This window comes from Protopterus annectens, chromosome 17.part0 (genome assembly GCF_019279795.1).
Source record: "Protopterus annectens isolate FY-2018-M chromosome 17.part0, PAN1.0, whole genome shotgun sequence".
In the NCBI taxonomy this organism is placed as follows: Eukaryota; Metazoa; Chordata; order Ceratodontiformes; family Protopteridae; genus Protopterus; species Protopterus annectens.
In genome coordinates this window covers 613,586,065-613,605,825 of record NC_056751.1, presented here as the reverse complement: position 1 = coordinate 613,605,825, position 19,761 = coordinate 613,586,065, and the positions used below count along the sequence as shown (strand labels likewise).

Genomic DNA, 19,761 nt, shown 5'->3' with positions numbered 1-19,761 from the left:
CAGTTAGGTATAATTTCAAAAATACTGACAGTTTAATTTTAGTTGTGTGGTAAAAGTATTTAATACTTATAAATGCATGTATTGCTAGACTTATTGTAAGGTTAAGGCTTGAGAATAAATTTCAGTCATGCTTCCAGAAAGGCACAAGTCATTCTGTCATACAGTCACTGATTCAAAATTCAGCTTCCAGCATGAAATCACAAGAACAAAACAGCAAAAAGTTTTGATTTACGCAGCAGATTGAGACTGTGTTAACCCCTAACATCAAAATGAAGCATAAGTAGGCTGAAATGCATAATGAGGAAATGCACTAATGAAACAAGATGAGAGGCCCATAAAATGGTTTATGGACTCAGTAGCTCAGTGGGTTCAGATCTACTCTCTTCCATGACTGAGAGTATGCTGCCATTAGGAAGATTATAGGAATACCACTTAGTCCCATGACTGTATGCTCAAGAGGAAGGAAAACTGTAAGACAGATATCTGTTTCTTTTTCTAAAATTGATATGTGTGTCTCCTTGTAACATTTAATGGTCTGCATACTACATGGGCCTGACAACAAAAGAACCCATAAATCATCTCTGTGCCTTTCATGCAAAATTATCAGTTTCCACCTATTATTTGCTACTGTCTGTATAGTTGGTAACATATGACATCAGCATACAGTAACTGATATGCAATTCAAGTTGGAGCCAAAGTAATTTTATAAAGATTTTATGTGGCCTTTCCTGTGCTCACAATTAGAAGTGTATTGTGTGAAACCCAGAGCACTAGAGATATGCTGACATTGTAGTCATTTGTGTTGACTACTTCAAGCAGCCTTGAAGTACTCAGAAAATATATCTAAAACACAGCAGTTCTCATTTCGTTTCTTCATTATGCATGATATTCAATGCCCCCCTACTCCATGGAGATTTTGTCATATTCTCTATGCTAAGAAGGTTATACATGGTATGAGTGTAATGTTAATTTGAAGACTTTAGACATAGTTTCATATCATATTTCAAAAGTAAGATTTATACCTTGCTTAAGCCACACTGTCTGTACAATATAACAAAATACAGAGTGCATCATGTTGGAATTGAAGGTGTCCTTTATTCACTGCTGCAGTACTCTTAACAATATGGGATTCCCTGCTGTGGAAGCTCGACATCCACCAATCTTCCAAAGACTTCTGAATATAAAAGGTATGCCGAATGTCACCATACATTCTCTGCATAATGCAGGGCCTAAAGGTGAAATTCAGGCTTACCAAAAACAGAACTTCTTTGCCGCCAGTCTGAATGTATCTTTCACACCATCAGTCTATTTACAAGCATCTGTCATCTGCCAGTTGTACGCATTTTCGCTCTCCAGTGACTTCCTACACCTGTTTGCTGTTTTTGCAAGATAAGTGCCCCACTGGAAATATTTTTGTTTTTCATTTTTTTGTGTTCCTTGAGGTTAATGTCTTTCAGGAAGGCTAAATACCGGTGTGGGCGACAGATTTTCCATAGAGACCACCACAATATGTGTCTTTTTGGCTTAGGTGCTTCTCATGACCATACATCTTGTTCTATTTGTCAGGCATTTGTTCCAAAAACCCTTCCCCGGAGACTTTCTTCACTTTCCTTGTATCTTGAGAACCAGCATCTTAAGCTACACACTAAATATACTATAGAAGGAATCTCCTGCCTTAAGGGTCAGCCATTAGGGAAGAAGAAGATGGAAAAGGTATGATGGGAATTAAGAAGTTATGTACCTACCATAACGTTCCATGTTAGTTGTCTTCTCTCGCCTTCTTTCTTGCTTGATGGGTTCGGAGCCGATCCCTCGGCTCCGACTCGGCACTTGCTAAGCTCGAGAGTCACTTTTACCAGCTCGAGGCAGCCCCATATCCCATGATGCAAGGCGGTAATTACCCAGATCTCGTTTGATGACAAAGGGCAATAGCACCAAGCATAAAATACTTCCCAAAGGAAGAAAGAAAACTTACAGATAGAAGAAGGACCAGGTCTGAATGGTCTTCAGCATAATAATTTCTTATAACAAGGTCTGTCCAGGCCAGGGGGAAGGAGGGAGGGTCGCAAGAAAGAAGGCGAGAGAAGACAACTAACATGGAACGTTATGGTAGGTACATAACTTCTTAATGTTAAGTTGTCAATCTCGCCTTCATTCTTGCTTGATGGGACCGCGTCCTAGCACCTCTATCCTGGGTGGCTCAATGGAACAAACTCTTGAGGACTGTAGAGCCAAAGCTGGCTCTGTCCCTGGAGGCCAAGTCCAATTTGTAATGGGAAACAAAAGTGTGAGGAGTGGCCCAAGTGGCCGCTGCACAAATAGTGTCTAAAGGAAGTCTAGCTTGAAAGGCTGTAGAAGTAGCTAAGCTCCTAGTTGAATGTGCTTTAGGTTTTGAGCACAGCTGTTTTCCCCTGAGCAGATAAATTTCAGAGATGACCAAGAAAGCCATCTGGACAAGGTCACTTTAGAAACAGGAAGGCCTTTTTATTATCCGCATAGGAAACAAAAAGTTGATCAGATTTTCTAAATTTTTTTGTTCTGTCCAAATAATATCTAAGTTGACGGTGGACATCAAGATAATGTAGCTTTTGTTCAGCTCTGTCTGAATAGTTTGGGAAAAAACAGGAGATCAATGGATTGATTCAAATTGTTCTTTGAAGCGACCTTAGGCAAAAAGGTTGGATTAGTTCTCAAAGATACTCTGTCTTTGTGAAAAACCAAATAGGGGGGTCGAACCGATAGAGCATGAAGTTCAGACACCCTCCTGGCCGATGTAATAGCCACTAGGAATAAAGTTTTCCAAGAAAGAAATTTCAGGGAACAAGAAATAGCTGGCTCGAAGGGGGGAAGAATCAAGGATGTCAGCACTAAATTTAGATCCCACTGAGGAAGAGGATTCCTGATTGGAGGCTTTAGTAGGAAAATTCCTTTCAAGAAGGCCCTGCAGAGCCTATGGGACATAACATTATGATCTGCTATCCCGACATGAAAATTGGAAATAGCAGCCAATTGAACTCTGACTGTGGAAGAAGAGGAGCCTGCATGAAAAATCTCTGCTAAGAAGTCCAGGACTGCCTGAACAGGGGCAGTGAAAGGATCAATATTCTTGGCCTTAGCCCAATAAGAGAAACGTTTCCATTTGCTTGCATAAATCCTCCTGGTAGAGGATTTTAACGAAGCTACTATGATGTCTCTAACTGGGTTAGAGATCAAAGGAAGCCTGGCTAAGGAAGGAAGTGGAGCAACCATGCTGTGAGGTTGAGAGAAGGGATAGACCGGTGCAGCTGACCCGATTGGTGAATCAGAAGATCTGGCACTGGGTCCAGATGCCACGGCTGCACCAAAAGGTGATGATGGAGGAACGGGAACCAAACTTGTTGAGGCCAGTAAGGGGCAATGAGAATCAATTTGGCTCTCAAAACAGTAGCTTTCTGGATAACCTGAGGGATCAGAGGAAATGGAGGGAAGGCATAAAGAAGTCCCTGGGGCCAATCCTGGGTCAGAGCGTCTCTGGGGGGATGGCCTGGTAGAGAGAAGAGGCAGAAGAAGTCTGGACATTTGCTGTTTTCGGGAGTAGCAAAAAGATCGCAACATGGATGACCCCATTCCAGAAAAATCTCTTCCGCTATAGATTGCTTGAGAGACCACTCGTGAGGCATGAGAATAGCTCTGCTCAATCTGTCCGCTACAATGTTGGTTTTCCCAGGGATATGCGTTGCTACCAGAAACCGATGAGAGGAGATCGCCCATTGCCATAGTCTGAGCACTTCTCGACACAAGGGGTAGGACTTGGTTCCGCCCTGTTTGTTGATATACCAAACTACAGACATGTTGTCTGTGTGGACTGCAATTGTCCCTACGGGAAGAAAGTCGTTGAGGGCTTGCAACGTTAAAAGCACTGCTCTCATCTCCAGGACATTTATGTGCAGATGGTACTCGAATGGCTGCCACGTCCCATGAACCATCCTGCCCTGATAATGACCCCCCCCCCACCCGATCAGAGAGGCATCCGTGGTGACAGTGGCTATCGGGGATGGGGGTACAAAGTACCTGCCTTGGTGAACCTGAGGAGATGTGATCCACCAAGCAAGATGATCTTTGCAAGTCTGTGTCACCAGAATCTGGTGACGCATTGGAAGTTGTTGGTATGACCACTGTGTGAACAGCATCCACTGAAGAAGGCGCATGTAGAATCGAGCCAGGGGAAGAAGAGTAATGGCCACAGCCATGAGGCCTAATACCTTTAGAACCATTCTGGCCTGTACTTTCTTGTTGGCCAGAATGATCCTGACATGACTCTGAATGTCTGAAACTCTTTGATCTGTAAGGGTAGCTGACATCCGAACAGTGTTTAAGTTTGCGCCTATGAAGGTAATAGACTGGCAGGGCGATAAGGATGACTTTTCAAGTTGATCGAGATGCCCAAATGAGAACAAAGATTTATTGTGTAATCCCTGGCTTGTATAAGCTGATGCCTGGTGGTGGCTGACAGGAGCCAGTCGTCGAGATACGGAAACACCTGGAATCCTTGACGTCTCAGGTGAGCCGTGACCACTGCCATGCATTTGGTGAACACTCTGGGGCTGTAGTGAGACCAAAGGGCAGGGCTCTGAACTGGAAATGACTGGACCCCAGCCGAAAGCGGAGAAATCTCCTGGAGCGTCTGTGAATTTTGATGTGATAGTACGCATCCTGAAGATCTATTGAGCACATCCAGTTGTCCTTCTGTAAGAAGGGCAGAATTGACTGAAGAGTGACCATTCGAATCTTGTCTTCCTCACAGACTTGTTGAGTCTGCTGAGATCCAATATTGGTCTCCAGTCTCCCGTCTTTTGGGGACCAAAAGAACCTTGAGTAGATTCCGGCTCTGAATGGTCTATTGTAACTGGCTGAATGGCTCTTTTTGCAGTAGTTTTGAGACTTCTAACTCTGCAATTTCCTTAGACCGGGTGGTACATCTGGAAGGGAATTTGAGGGGAAAGGACTTTCCTCGAAAGGAATTATGTAACCCTTGGATATGATCGACTGTACCCATCTGTCTTGAGTGAGGGAATGCCAGGCTCTGGGTACAGTGATAATCTTCCCCCGACTGCCTCCAAGGAGGGACAGCCAGGCAACATCTCAGGGATGCTGAAAGGGCTTGTCAGAGAGAGGCTCTCTGTTTCCCTGGTTTTTTGGACCCCCTCTGCCTCTAGAGCGGCGTCTGTTGTTGTTACCCCCTCTGCCTCTAGGGGTAAACTGACCATGTGAATCCGGCGTGACTCCTTGGGATTTACGGAACCACATTTTTCCACCTTTCTGTCCTTTGGGGTAAGGTCTAGAAGGGGTGGAAAAACGGACTCCTACAGCAGAAAGAGTCTTGCCGTCCTGCTCGCACCTGGTCAAAGTTTCCTTCACCTGAGGGCCAAACAAAGCTGACCCATCAAAGGGAGAATTTGTGAAGGACGCCTTGAAGGGATCTGCAAAGTCACATAGCCGCATCCAGGCTTGGCGTCTAAGAGCCACACCTGTACCTGCGGCTCTACTCGCTTCATCAGCAGCATATGATATTAGCCGCATGGAGGAGTTTGCAATGGAATTAAGGGTTCCTAGCTGCAAAGCAATTTTTTCTTGAGCTCCTGCAGCTGTAGGATCCTGTACTACTTCACCCAGCTCCTTAAGGATATCCCTCTGGAGTCTGGTGAAGTGACATAGGTAATTCAGCGAGCATAGCAAAGGTCGCTGAGGAAAACATCCGCCACCGTACCTATCCATGGTCCTAGAGTCCTTATTAGGAGGATGGACGGGTACGGAAGGATCTGCAAGTTCCTTCTTGGTGGCAGCAGCCACCACCATGGCATCAGCGGGGACACCCTTAGTGAGGAATTGCTTGTCACACGGGGCAGTGATAAATTTTGAAGGCCTCCTAGGGACTGGCTCTACAGAGTCAGGAGCTGCCCACGCCTTCGGGCAATAACCTGCATAAGGGGTCGAAGGCGGAGACACCCAGGAGGTGGAGGGCCGAGATCCAAACGCCTCTAGGTATACTGACTCATCCTCAGAGGGATTGTTGGTGGGCCAGTTTCCCTCTGTTTAAGGAGTTCTAGGATGTCTGAGAAGGAGACATCCTCAGAGGGATCCCTCTGACTCATCAAAGTCAGTATCTGAAGTGACAGACTCGGGGGAGTCTACATGTTTCCTCTTACAAGTCCTCTTCCTAGGAGGATCTCCCGAAACATCAGGAGAATCCTCGGAAGAGGGGGAAATTCCCAATGGGGAAACCTGAGGCGGAGGATCTCTGGGTCCTGTAGCAAGAGAAGTGGCAGAGATGTCAACAGGCACTATAGAGGGAGGAGCTAAGGGAACAGACTGCTGACTGATACCAGTGGCCAGCACACTCTTCATCACCTCGGATGCTCCCCTCCCAGGCAGGTCCGAGAGAACCCGTTCTGAAGAACTAGGAACTCCAGGGACCACTGAAAGGGAAGTCTCCGAGGCAGATGTCGGAGCCGAGCTCACCAAGGCCGAGGCTCCAAGGGGAAGAGCGGGTTCGGACAAGGGTCCGATGCCACTCACCCCCTCGGAGGAGACCATGGAAGCCCGACCACCGAATCCCTCTAAGGAAGGTCTCGAAGAGGAGATAAGAGTAGAGGCTGAAGGAACAGAAGGGGGTATCTGTCCTCCAGCCGTAGCAGTAACCATTCCCGAAGACTCCAACTCCAATCTCTGGGGTAGAGTTGAAGGAGGAACTGTAACGGGGTGTGGACCAACAGTCGTCTGTTGAGACGGACTATGTAACATTTGGGCCAGTGCCTGTGACTTAAGTAATCTGCTGACCACTCTCTCTAAGTCATGGTCTGAAAGTCTGGATGACCTTGAAGATCGGCTCCGATGGCTCCGTTCCGAGAGGAGAGGTGAAGCCGGAGCCGAAAGTATCGGCTCCAAGGAAGGAGACCTCGACCTCTTCCTGGAATGAGCCATCGGAACCGATGAAACTATAGACCCTGTCGGAGCCGACAACTTATCGGAGCCGACAGGAAGCCTCGATGCATCGGCTCCAGCCGGAGCCGATACAGCCACAAAAGTAACGGTGTCGGAGCCGATCGGAGCTGACACCGATGCCTGTGCCACATGGTGGTCGGAACCGATCGGAGCCGACACCGAAGTGGTCGATGCAGAATCGGCACCGATAGCCATCGGTGCCGAAGGGTTAGTTAAGCCAGAATCAGCTCCAGCCGGAGCCGATCTCGACTCAGAACGAGTCGGAGCCGAGGCCGCAGGCTTTGACACAGAAGCCTGGGCCTTGGAAGATTTGGCAGATTTGGATGGAGCCGACTTAGCCGGAGAGCCCTCCGGCTTAAGAAGGCCCCTAAGTATCAGTTTGTTTCTTCTTTCCTGCAGGACTCTCTGGCTGAAGGAATGACATATAGCACAGGAGTCCTGCAGGTGAAGAGGCCCCAGGCAATAAAGGCAAGAAGTGTGACCGTCTGTCAGAGACATCTTCTGACAGCACGAGTCACACTTCTTAAAGCCTGAGACCCTCTCCTTTGACATGGTGTTTCACAACACACACACACACCAGTCAAAGAATTAAATTAAATAAAATACCAAAAAGGTATTACTAGAAAAACACACACACACACCCTAACAGGGGGGGGATGGGATGGGTAAAGTTTGACTAAAAAAATTAGTAGAGACAGGGAATTTTCTGTCAGAAAATCTTTATAATTAACTTAAAACTAAAAATTAAAGGGTTTTTAGCAAAAAGGGGCTAAAATATCAAAGTAGTGAATCACTTACCAGGAGCTGGTAAAAGGAGGACCTCATAAGCGAAGCGGCAAACGAGATCTGGGTAATTACCGCCTTGCATCATGGGATATGGGGCTGCCTCGAGCTGGTAAAAGTGACTCTCGAGCTTAGCAAGTGCCGAGTCGGAGCCGAGGGATCGGCTCCGAACCCATCAAGCAAGAATGAAGGCGAGATTGACAACTTAACATCTTCTATTTTCCATCCTCTCCCAAGGTCGTTACAGACTCAGAGGCTCACCTGGCTGTGTTGTTGGATTTCTCTGCCACGACCATGTTGGAGGCTGGTGAGGATCAGGCTGGCAGCACATCAGATGAGGCTTTGCAGTTGTCTGACTCAGACATTCAGAGAGAACCAGAGTTGACTTTTACTGAGGAGCCTAGGGGAGTTCCTCAGTTTTTAGTTGGGGAAGAAGTTCCTGTTATGGCTCTTGACTGTTGTCCTGGATCTGAGCCTTCTCAAAACATTCCCTTAAAAAAAAAAAAAAAAAAAAAAAAAAAATGCAACATGTTTCTTCTGCTTCTAGGGATCCACAAAGTGAGTGGCAGGCTTTTACTCAGGGGTTATTTTCTGCCTTAATGCCTCCTCAGGGGTTTCTGTTTTTGCACCTCCTTGGTACTCTACTCCTCTTAAAAGGCCTGGACACCAGGATTCTTTTCAGGATAAGTCGGACTCTGCTGACGAATCCCTAAATTATTGTACTCAAATTCCTTCTCTTTTGGACTATGGGTCAGACGAGGAGGAATCTGTTAGTCCTGATGTTCCTCTGGGGTAAATTTCTTTTGGGGACACACTCTCTAGGATGATAGTTTTTTTTTTTTTTTTTTTTAAGCGGGTTTGTATACAGGTCTCTGATATCAATAAGAGCTACTATGAGTTGTTGCAGTTGGACTCTCCTAAACCTGTGGCTATTCCTCCTGTCTTGGCTGCTTTACTGGAAGCTTTCCCCAATGCCTCACAGGCATCTGATTCTCTCCTCCTTGTTCACAAGAAGCCTGACAGGTTTTACAGGGTTCCTGAGTGTTGTTTGTTTTTATATAAATGTGCTGCTGCTGATACCTTGATAGTGCCCATAGCTTCTGATAAGCCATCTCAATTGCTTCCTTCACCCATGTTATTGCATTCTGACAAGGAAAGCAGAAATGTGAACAGGCTGGGCAAAAAGGTTTACACTTATGCTACCCTAGCTTTTAGGGCTATTAATTATCAGACCCATATGCCTAGATATGAGTTGGCTCCTCTTTCTCAGGCCTGTCAGCAAGAAAGCACTACAGAAGCATTAGATGCAGGAAATCCAGATTCCATAACAGCTTCATCCCACATGCTGTCAGATTGCTGAACAACAAACCCATAGCCTAACCTGCTAAATGGGTAAACAAACATTATTTTTGTGCAATATGTCATTGTTATTTACATAACTCTCTACATAGCTCACTTTACATGTCTCTATCTGCACTATGAAAACTGTAAACCGTAAGTTTTTTTTTACGTGTGCCTCTTTCTTTATAGCACTGTTTGTTATATATCCTTATATTTCTACTATGTCTGTTCCTGTTGTATTGTTTTTGTTTTTGGTGTAAAAACTTTTATCTTTTTTTATTGTATTTATTTTTAGTATCTTATTTTGATTTCTATTTTCAGTATTTTTAAATTATTATTAGTCTTCCTTCTGTAAACTATAATTCTTATGGTGCAAGCCTGAGTATCGAAATTTCATGCAGTGACACCCACTTTTTCCTCTGTGTTGATCTGTATGACAATAAAGTTAACTTTGACTTTGACTGTCAACGTATGTCTGATTTTCCAGACTCTGAGGGTAAAACTTCTCTTTTGTTGCTAGGGACTTAATCTCAAGTTGTTCATCATTCTGTTAAATGTAGTTATTCAGTGGATGCCTCTTCTAGGGCTGCTGTTTATGGTTCAGTTATTCTTGGCTTAGGCTTCAATCTCTGCCTAATGATATTAAAGCTACGTTGATGGATGCTCCTCTGGATTTTAAAATTTTGTTTGGCGAAGCTGCTGCTGGTTTGTTTAAGTTTCTTCAGGATAAGGGTAAGGCCTTATGGGAACTTAAACATGTGTTTGTTTCTCCTGTGCCTAAATTTCAGAGACACTACCCTGCTAATCCTGTCTTTGGTTACCTTTAGTAGAAGGAGGGACTGCCTACAAACAGAGTGGCAAATGGACTCCTCCTGCTAAGGCTACTCAGTTTTTGGGTACTCCAAAACCTTCTTTTCTGGACAAACCAGGTGCTGTGTGACTATCCATTGCCTCCCAGCCACATTTCTCTTTCTCTTCACCCTTCTGTTTCTTTTCCAGTTTGGCTCCAGATCATTCTGGATTCATGGGTTCTGTCGATCATTTGTCAAGGGTACTTCATGGTATGGAAGTCCTATCCTCCTTTTATGGGCATTCCTCAGTCCCCTCAGGAACATCTTTCTTTTTTACTGGACGTTCTTCAAGATCTCTTGTCTCAGGGTACTAGTCAAGATTTGCCTGTGTCCGAAATGGGGAAAAGGTTCTACTCCTGACTATTCTTAGTGCCCAGAAAATAGGGCACTTAGAGACCTATTCTAGACCTCTCTCATCTAAACACTTTTCTAAAGGTAAATTCCTTTCAGATGTTGTCCTTTCAGATTCTGTTTCCTGTTTTGCTCCCTCAGACCTATATGGTGTCTCTGAATCTCAAGGATGCTTATCTCCATATTCCAATCCATCCTCTTTTCATGAAGTTTTTGCTTTTCCCTGTTGCTTCTTGGCATTTTCAGTTCTTTGCATTGCCCTTTGGTCTTTCTACTGCCCCAAGGGTGTTCACCAAATTTCTGGCTCCAGTGATTGCCTTTTGTAGACTTCAAGGGATCCAAATATTTCCTTACTTGGATGCACTGGTGATTTAGGTATCTTCTCCAGAGACCATTTTGCAAAATCTTTATTTTGCAGTATCCCTTCTTCAGAGCCTGGGGTTCACTGTAAATTTCAAAAAGTCTTCTCTGAATCCTTCTTAGGATCATGTTTTTCTGGGTTGCAGGATTCAAACAGCACCAAGGGCCTTAACTCTCATTTCTTTCTTTCTTTCATACTCTTCTTCCTCTGGCTTCCATTACCACCAGGGAGTTTCTGAGAGGTCTGGGTTTTATGGCATCCACCATTCCAGTGCTCCCTCTGGTCAAACTTCATATGAGAAAGTTGGTTTCTAAAGTCAGTGTGGCTTCAGCATATTCATCCTCTAGAATTTGTAGTTTCTCTTCTTCCTTGCCTCAGGCATGAACTTCTCTGGTGGATTCAGCAGTTGTCTCTGAATCCAGGCATCCCTTTTCCTCCCTCCTTCCCTTTCAGGAATTGCTCATAGATGTCTCAGATATGAGATGGGGATGACTTTTGGCTCCCTAGAGGTACAGAGGCTGTGGTCACCTCATCAGCAGAAGGAGCATATTAATATCAAAAAGATGGGAGCCCTTCTGCTGGCTCTTCAGGCCTTTCAATCTGTCTTTCCTCCAGGGCCTCTCAAGGCATTCACAGACAATACCACAGTGATGTGGTATATCAACAAGCAGGGCAGAATCAGATCTTATCTTCTTTGCCAGTTGGAACTTCTGGTATGGGATCTTACTGTTAAGTATCAACTGACTCTTCCTGCAGTTTATATCACTTCCAGTCAGAACACTGTGGCAAATGCTCTGAGCAGGTCCTTAACTAAGTTCCATGAATGAATGCTTTACAGTGATGTGTTTCTGGACATTATCCACCAGTGGGATACTCCTCAAGAGAATCTTTTTGCCTCCCCTCTGAACAGACAACATCATCTGTTTTGTGCCAGAGTCCCAGGTCCTTTAGTATGGAAAGTGGACACCCTCTCATTCTCTTAGAAGGGGATATTTCTTTACTCATTCCCTCCTGTTCCTCTCATTCCAAAAGTCATGTTCAAAATCCAACAGGATGCACCCAAAATCTTGTTGGTGACTCCATTTTGACTGCAACAGCACTGGTTCCCTATTCTTCTGCATCTAGGGGTAATCTTCACAAGTTACCTCACAGGGTGGCTCTAATTATGCAAGACAGGGGATTGTTTATCTATCAACACTTGTCCACTCTTCAACTGACACTCTGGGTGATAGGACTTTGATTCCTCATAACCACCTTTTTTCTGAGGATGTGCTGCAAGTCCTGCAGGAGGCCAGGAATCCTATGACTAGGAAATCCTACTCATCCAAATGGAAGTGGTTTTCTTTTTGGTGTCTCTCTTGTAACCTGGACCCACTTATTGTGGATGCTCCTTTGCTTCTCTCTTATTTGTATGAGTTGTTCAATGTTGGTTTGGCCTATTCTTATATTAAGGCACACCTATCAGCTATATCTGTTTGTCTGTCTTTTTCTCCTCATTTAGCTGCTAGATTTGAGGTGTGACAACTTCTTAAAGGTGTCCTTAATATTAGACCTCCCAGGAAGCCTGTTCCTCCTTCCTGGGATCTTCATTTTGTTTTACAGAAATTGACTCAGGCTCTTTTTGAGCATGCTGCTTCAGCTTTCTTGCAACATTATCCCTGGAAGACTGTTCTTTTGTTAGCACTTACTTCTGCCAGATGGGTGTCTCAGATGCACGCCATTATGGCTTGCCCTCCTTTTTTTATTTTTTATGAGGACAGTGGTCTTGCACACTAACCATTCTTTTATGCTAAGGTGGTTAATGAGCTATCACTTAGTCAGTCTATTAATCTGCCTACTTTTTTCCCCTCTCCCCAAACTTAAAGTGAGAGGGTGCTGCATACTTTGGGCATGCATAGGCAACTTAGAATTTATTTGGATATAACCAAGACTATCAGAAAATTTGATCAGTTATCTGTTTCTTTTCATCATAGATCTTTGTGGCTTGCTGTATCCAAGCAAACTATTTATTCTAGGGCTTCTAACACTATTTCCTTTTGTTACGCTTTTCATGGCAAGAGCCTTCCTTTTTCATTTAAGGCTCATTCTATTGGAGCTGTGGCTTCTTCTGGTGCTTTTTTCAAAGGCTTAGATACTAAGCAGTAAAAAAAACACCCTCTGGATCACACATGTCAGGCTTGAATAGTACTATATTTTTAAAACCTTTGCTTGCTGAATGCCAACAGCATGTGTAATTAAGTATGAGTTTGTTGATACATTTTTGTGCAAAGCCTGAAGAAGCCTGAAGGCTAAAGTGTTTTTACTTGCATTTCATTAACATGTTCTTGGTCTAGACTAGCAGTTTGTGTGTTCCAGTGGTTCTTTGTTCTACTATTTGCCATCTGGATTTCCACTGGATTGGCTTTTGTACTGGTGCTTTGTTCCTGTTACTAGGCTTAGATATTAATTCTATTCTTGAAGCAGTTACATGGACTTCTGTGCATACCTTTACCAAGCACTACAAGTTGGATGGTATCTGTAGAGCTCAGGTTCATTTTGCTAGTTCAGTTCTTCATGTTTTTTTAGGGGACACTTCTGCCCTTTCCTCCTCCCAAGTTTCATCTTGAGCTTTGGCACTGTCCCATATCATTAAGAATACTGCAGCAGTGAATGTAAGGATATAATACATTTGTGTAAAGTCTTACCATAACAGTAGATATCCTTGCTTTCACTGCTGCAGTATTCATTCCCTCCCTCCATCCCCTTAGTTCTTTACCTTCCTGGATGCACATGTTACCTCTTGGGTTCCTTAGACTGGTATCCCTGCACATGTTACCTCTTGGGTTCCTTAGACTGGTATCCCTCCTGGGGCAATCAGTTCTGTTTTTGGTAAGCCTGAACATCACCTTTATGCCCTATGTTTTGTAGGGAGCATATGGTACTGTTCGGCATCCCTTTTAAATTCAGAAGTCTTTGAAAGACTGGCCAGACATTGGGCTTCCACTGCAGGGAATCCCATATTGTTAGGAATACTGCAGAAGTGCATGCAAGGACATCTACCATTATGGTAACATTTCACACACCTGTACTTTCACTGGGATTCTTCTAGAATGACAGGAACAGTGAACCAAGAATCATAGAAATGGAACTTTATTCAAAATTACAACTGAACATATGATTTCACCTCTAACACATTTTTCTATGAGCCCCAATTCACTGATTATGCTGGATTATTGTTTTGCTAGCAGAACCTGGATTTATTCTTTTAAGCCCCAAACTGTGTGTGGATCCTTCTAAATTACATGCAGGTGCAGGATGGAAGCTTCCCAATGAGTCAATTGTTAGTAGTGTATGTTACAGCTCTACAGTGTTAACATAGTTAAGGTTATAACCAAAGTCTTCCCACTTTTGCAGACATATTTTTTTATTGTCAGTGAGTACAATATTTAGAAAATCAGAAAGCTGGGTGAATCACAATTGTGTAGGTTATATATTATGCAGTTACAATCCTCTTAATTCACAGTATTCCTAGCTGAATAAATTTTGACAAAGTGTAGCCATGATATTTCCACAGAGCCATTGGTAACCATGTTTTTTTTTTCAACAATAACTTTATTGTTCAAATCCAGTTTAATAACAAAGAACATATTTCCAGAAGACAGTATTTAAATAAGCATGATGCCTACTAAATATTCCAGTGAAAATATATCCTAATTTTAATTTTTTTTATTAGTCTTTCTTAGCTAAAGTCATCCTCTTAGGCAAATGCATTACTTACCACACTACCAGACTATAAATTACATTTCTTTTGAATATACCTTAGCCAAGACCATATTTCTACCAAGCAGTTAAAAAAAGAAAAAAAAAAAAAAAAAAAGAAAAGAAAACAGTTGTCTTGTAGGTATCCAGCCTAAGATTCTTAGCTTTTCTAATAACATCTTATACATCTCTTTGAACAACAAACACTGCATTCATCTCCTTAACCTATCAGCATTTATGCAACATAATTTCTACATAACTTGCTCTAAATTATATACACATAGGAATCATATGGATCAAAGGAATTGCAAGGCTTGCACAGTCCCAAGATGCAAGACTATACCTTCCCACACAAGGAGGGCAAGACAGTCAAGTCAACGGTGAATTTATGAATACCCATCCAATTATCCAGGTGCTGTTTTGAGGAAGATAGTGTATTACACTGCATTATCTGCAGGGTGGAATTATTCCAGTGGTGAAGGAGATGCTGACTAAAGAATCTGTCTATTCTCAATGTTTGATTGATATGCTGAAGCAGTTTTACATCCATTCTTCTGGTATTTGTGAGACTGTTTGATTTGTGAAGGTACAACAGATCTTGGCCTACAGTGTCCATGATTGCTCAAAGGCATGGCATAAGTCTTCTCTGAGGAGCCTTTATAACACAGAAAAAAAGAAAAATGCTTCTATTTTTTTTTCCTGGTAGTTCAAGGTCTTTAAGTCTATGATCCTTTTTATTAGGAATATCTGGCATCTTTCCAAATGCTTCATATGTCTGGTGAGTTTCATTGTAAAGGGGCAGTTGTATTTTATAAATGGTCTGATCAGTGCTGAATAAAGAGGACAATAACATATTTAGATCTGGATGATATTTGCTTAGTGATCGGTTGCACCAAGAGCCACAGAGCCATTGGTAACCATGTTTTTTTTTTCAACAATAACTTTATTGTTCAAATCCAGTTTAATAACAAAGAACATATTTCCAGAAGACACTATTTAAATAAACATGCTACTTACTCAATAATCCAGTGAAAATATATCCTAATTTGCATTGCTTTCTATTAGTCTTTCTTAGCTAAACTCATCTTCTTAGGCAAATGCAAGTTACCACACTACCAAACTATAAATTACTTTTCTTTTGAATATACCTTACCCAAGACTGTAATTCTACCAAGCAGTTAAAAAGAAAAAGAAAAGAAAAGAAAAGAAAAAAAAACAGTTGTCTTGTAGGTATCCAGCCTAAGATTCTTAGCTTTTCTAATAACATCTTATACATCTGTTTGGACAACAAACACCTCATTCATTTCCTTAACCCATTGGCATTTATGCAACATAATATCTCAGTAATTTACCCTAAATTATATACACATAGGAGTCATAGGGATCAGATGAAGTCCAAGGCTTACAGAGTCCCAAGACCCGAGACTGTACCTCCCCTCATAAGGAGGGCCAGACAGTCATGCCAGTGGTGAATTTATAAATACCCATCCAATTATCCAGGTGCTGCTTTGAGGAAAATAATGTATCACACTGCCTTATCTGCAGGGGGGAACTATTCCAGAGTTGAGGGAGATGCTGACTAAAGAATCGGTCCCTTCACCTTGTTTGATTGATCTGCTGAAGCAGGTTTACATCCATTCTTCTGGTATTTGAGGGACTGTTTGATTTGTGAAGGTACAAAAGATCTTGGACTACAGTGGCCCTGATTGCTCAAAGGCATGGCATAAGTCTTCTCTGAGGAGCCTTTATAACACAGAAAAAAAGAAAAATGCTTCTATTTTTTTTTCCTGGTAGTTCAAGGTCTTTAAGTCTATGATCCTTTTTATTAGGAATATCTGGCATCTTTCCAAATGCTTCATATGTCTGGTGAGTTTCATTGTAAAGGGGCAGTTGTATTTTATAAATGGTCTGATCAGTGCTGAATAAAGAGGACAATAACATATTTAGATCTGGATGATATTTGCTTAGTGATCGGTTGCACCAAGGAGAAAGATTTCCTGACAACTGTTGCTACGTGGCAATCAGAGGACAGGTAATTATAAACTCTGACTTCCAGGTCTCTGAACATTTTCATTTTTAAGTGTGACATTGTCAGTGCTATATGTTGGGGGCTTGGTTTGTCTGCCAAATGCTACAGTGTCACATTTTTGGCACTTAATTTGAGATGATGTATCAAATATTTATAAAGTACAACTGTGTAAGTAAACACCACAGAAGTAGATTTTCTAATAGATCATTGTTGCAGTAGCCTACCCTATTTGGGTTATAGTCTGCCACGGATATGATCAGCTGGCTAGCTTTTCAAAGTTTAAGAGCACCTATATGTATATTTATAAAAAAGAGGATGGAGGAAGGGTATGACTTCTACAATAGTGGCCTATTAGAACATCTACTTTTATGTTAAGTTTACTTACTTAACTGTACTATGTTCAGCATTAGATCACTTTTGCAGTAGCCTAAGCTATTAGGCTAGAACTGGCAGGCTACCACAAATTGGTAACATATAGGGGTGAGGAGGGAGTAGCTTAAAAATCCAGGAGCCCCAGGAGATTGGCCCTAATAAAACCTGTTCTGGCCCTAGAAAAGGAATCCAGTTTATAATGATTTATTAAGTATGTAGAGAGAACCAAGTGCCTGTATCTAGAATAACTACAGATACCACCCCCTTTTCAGAAAACCACAGAAGAAGACAAGGCCCTGGTAGAGTAGGCCCTTGGATTCTTTCTCCTTCGATTTTTTGGTTCTAGAATGAAGAAAGTAAGAGTAATAGATTGGCTCAATGTAAACTCTGAAACCATTTTAGCCGTAAACAAATGATGTGTTATCAAGGAAACCCTGACCTTGTGAAAAATGTGTTTGATTCACCATTCGTGTTTGTAACTCAGACACCCTTCTTGTAGAACTCAGGACAATGAATAAAAGAGTCTTCCATGTTATGAACTTCAAAGCAGCCTGATGAGGTGGTCCAAATGGAAGGATTAGCTTTTAAAGTACTAAGCAAGACCCCAAGGAAAAGCAACTTGTCTCCTAGTTGGACAAATATGTAAAACCTTTTTCAAAAACTGCTTGACTTGAGGAAAGGATGAAGTGTGTGTGTGTGTGTGTGTGTGGGGGGGGGGGGGGGTCCTGACAACTGTTGCTACATGGCAATCAAAGAATTGGGAATTATCAGTGCAGACTACCAGGTCTCTTAACTACATTTTCATTTTTAAGTATGGTATTGTCAATGCTATATGTCATGGGGGGACTGTCTGCCAAATGCTATAATGTCACTTTTTTAACACTTAATTTAAGTATTTAATACAGATAACTCTTGATAGATGGATAAGAAATGCCAGATGACAAAATCTCATGCAAATAATCAAGAATCAGAAGCAACCAGCCCAAGAAATTTTCCTGGTTTTAAAATGACACCAACTAGAAAATAGTTTCTGCTTACACATATATGATTTTCTAGTAGAAGTTTTTTTTGTTTGTTTGTTTTGTTTAGACTCCTTCGGTTACTGCTGCATATCCTCAGAAAACAAGGCACCTAAATGGAATCAAAATTCTGGCATCCTGTCAGTCAACTGAAAAGTTTTCAGGTTAGGGTACATCAAACAATACCTGTCTTGTATGAATAAAGACTGCCTGGGAGGAAGTTTGTGATAATTGCCTTTGATCAGATGCAAAAGAAGGGAGAAACACTGTTGCCCAGGCCAAATGAGAGTCACCACTAGAATATTTGAGGACTCCTTCTGAATCTTTAAAAGACCCATGGAGATCAGTAGAAAGGGTGGAAAAGCAGGGAGATAAGCTCTCATTCTCATTCATGGGAATAGGAAGGCATCTGCTTTCTGGGCCTCTTAGCAAGAAATCCTGCAAAATAATTTCTTTAACTGCATGATTTTATAGGAGGGAACCAGATCTATGTGAGGTGTTCCCTACAGATGGATCATTTCCTGGAAACCCTTAGGTGTAGTTTCCATTTTTGAGGGTCTGTACTGGTCCTGTTTATCTTGTCTGTTACAATGCTTTACCCAGACAGAAAAGAGCTGAGTGCTACCTGCCAGACTACCACAGCAAGTATGTAAAGGCCGGAATATCCAGAACCCCCTTGTTTGTATACATACCACATCACTATGGTGTTGTCTGTAGCAAGTTACACAGGTGTTGGAGTCCAAAGATGATTTAAGGCTTTCAAGTCATTTATTATTGCCATCATCTCTTTGAAATTTAAAATGATTTGTCTTTCCTGTTTTTCCCACAGAAGATGCACTTTCACACCCTCTGAAGCAGTTCTTCCACACAAAGTCTGCAGTATCCACTATGACAGACTAAAGAGGGAGAAGAAGGGAGAATGGAAGACCTTGTTTTTGATTGAACTGGTCCACCCACCATAAAATCTCCCTCCTTACAAGTCTTGATACAGGGACCTGAAAAGATAAAGGGTGCTGATGATGAGTACACTGAATTTTCCTCCTCTGGCCAAGATAATCATAAGGCTCATGTAAGACATGTATCCCAAAATGCTTTGAAATTCCTTGGCAGATTGCGCAGTTGGACTGCAAAAAATATACAAGATTTTTTGATACAGCTCTACTTTATCCACAGGAAGAATAGTTCTTTCCAAGACCGAATCTAGCATATATCCCAAAGAAAAAAAAATATTTGTTTGAAGGGATGATTGCAGAAGATTTTTGTAAGCTCACTTGAAACCCCAAACTGTGTAGGAGATTGTGAACCTTTGCCAAGGACTCTTGAGAACTGGAAAGAGTCTGCATACATAAGACTATCGTCTAAGCAGGGAAAATGAGAATGCCTTGAAGTCTGCTGTAGGCAACTAGTAGAGCCAAATACTTTGTAAACACCATTGAAGCTGCAAATTGTCCAAAGATCAAGACAGATAACTTATAGTGTAAGCCAGATACAGAAAATATTAGAAACATCTGAAATGATTGCCAATGGGAATCTAAGCATAGGCATCTTATTTTACCATGAATGTTAGAAGAGGCATAAGAGATAACAGGGTCTAGAGAGATAACATTCTGAGCTTTGGGACCCTGACCAAAAGACTGGGAAAGGAGAGGTCTAGCACTAGTCTCCAAGTCCATTCTTTTTTATAACCAGAAAAAAAATTTGAATAAAAAAGTGGTTCTATGACCTCACACTCTCTCTTCCATACTACATTTTCTCCATGTAAAAATGCAAATATATCTATCTACATCTTCTCCATGTAAATATGCAAATATGTAGAAAAAAAAAAAAATATATATATATATATATATATATATATATATATATATATATATATATATATATATACATATACAAAACTCCAAAAACCTTAGGTGCACGATATGGCAAACCACACTT

General features: G+C 42.0%; 1 protein-coding gene across 3 annotated transcripts in view; it reads right to left on the bottom strand.

Annotated features, from left to right (window-relative positions):
* Positions 1-19,761, bottom strand: part of LOC122791339 (IgA receptor-like) — a 632,537-nt gene that overhangs the window by 397,068 nt on the left and 215,708 nt on the right. The window lies entirely within an intron of this gene.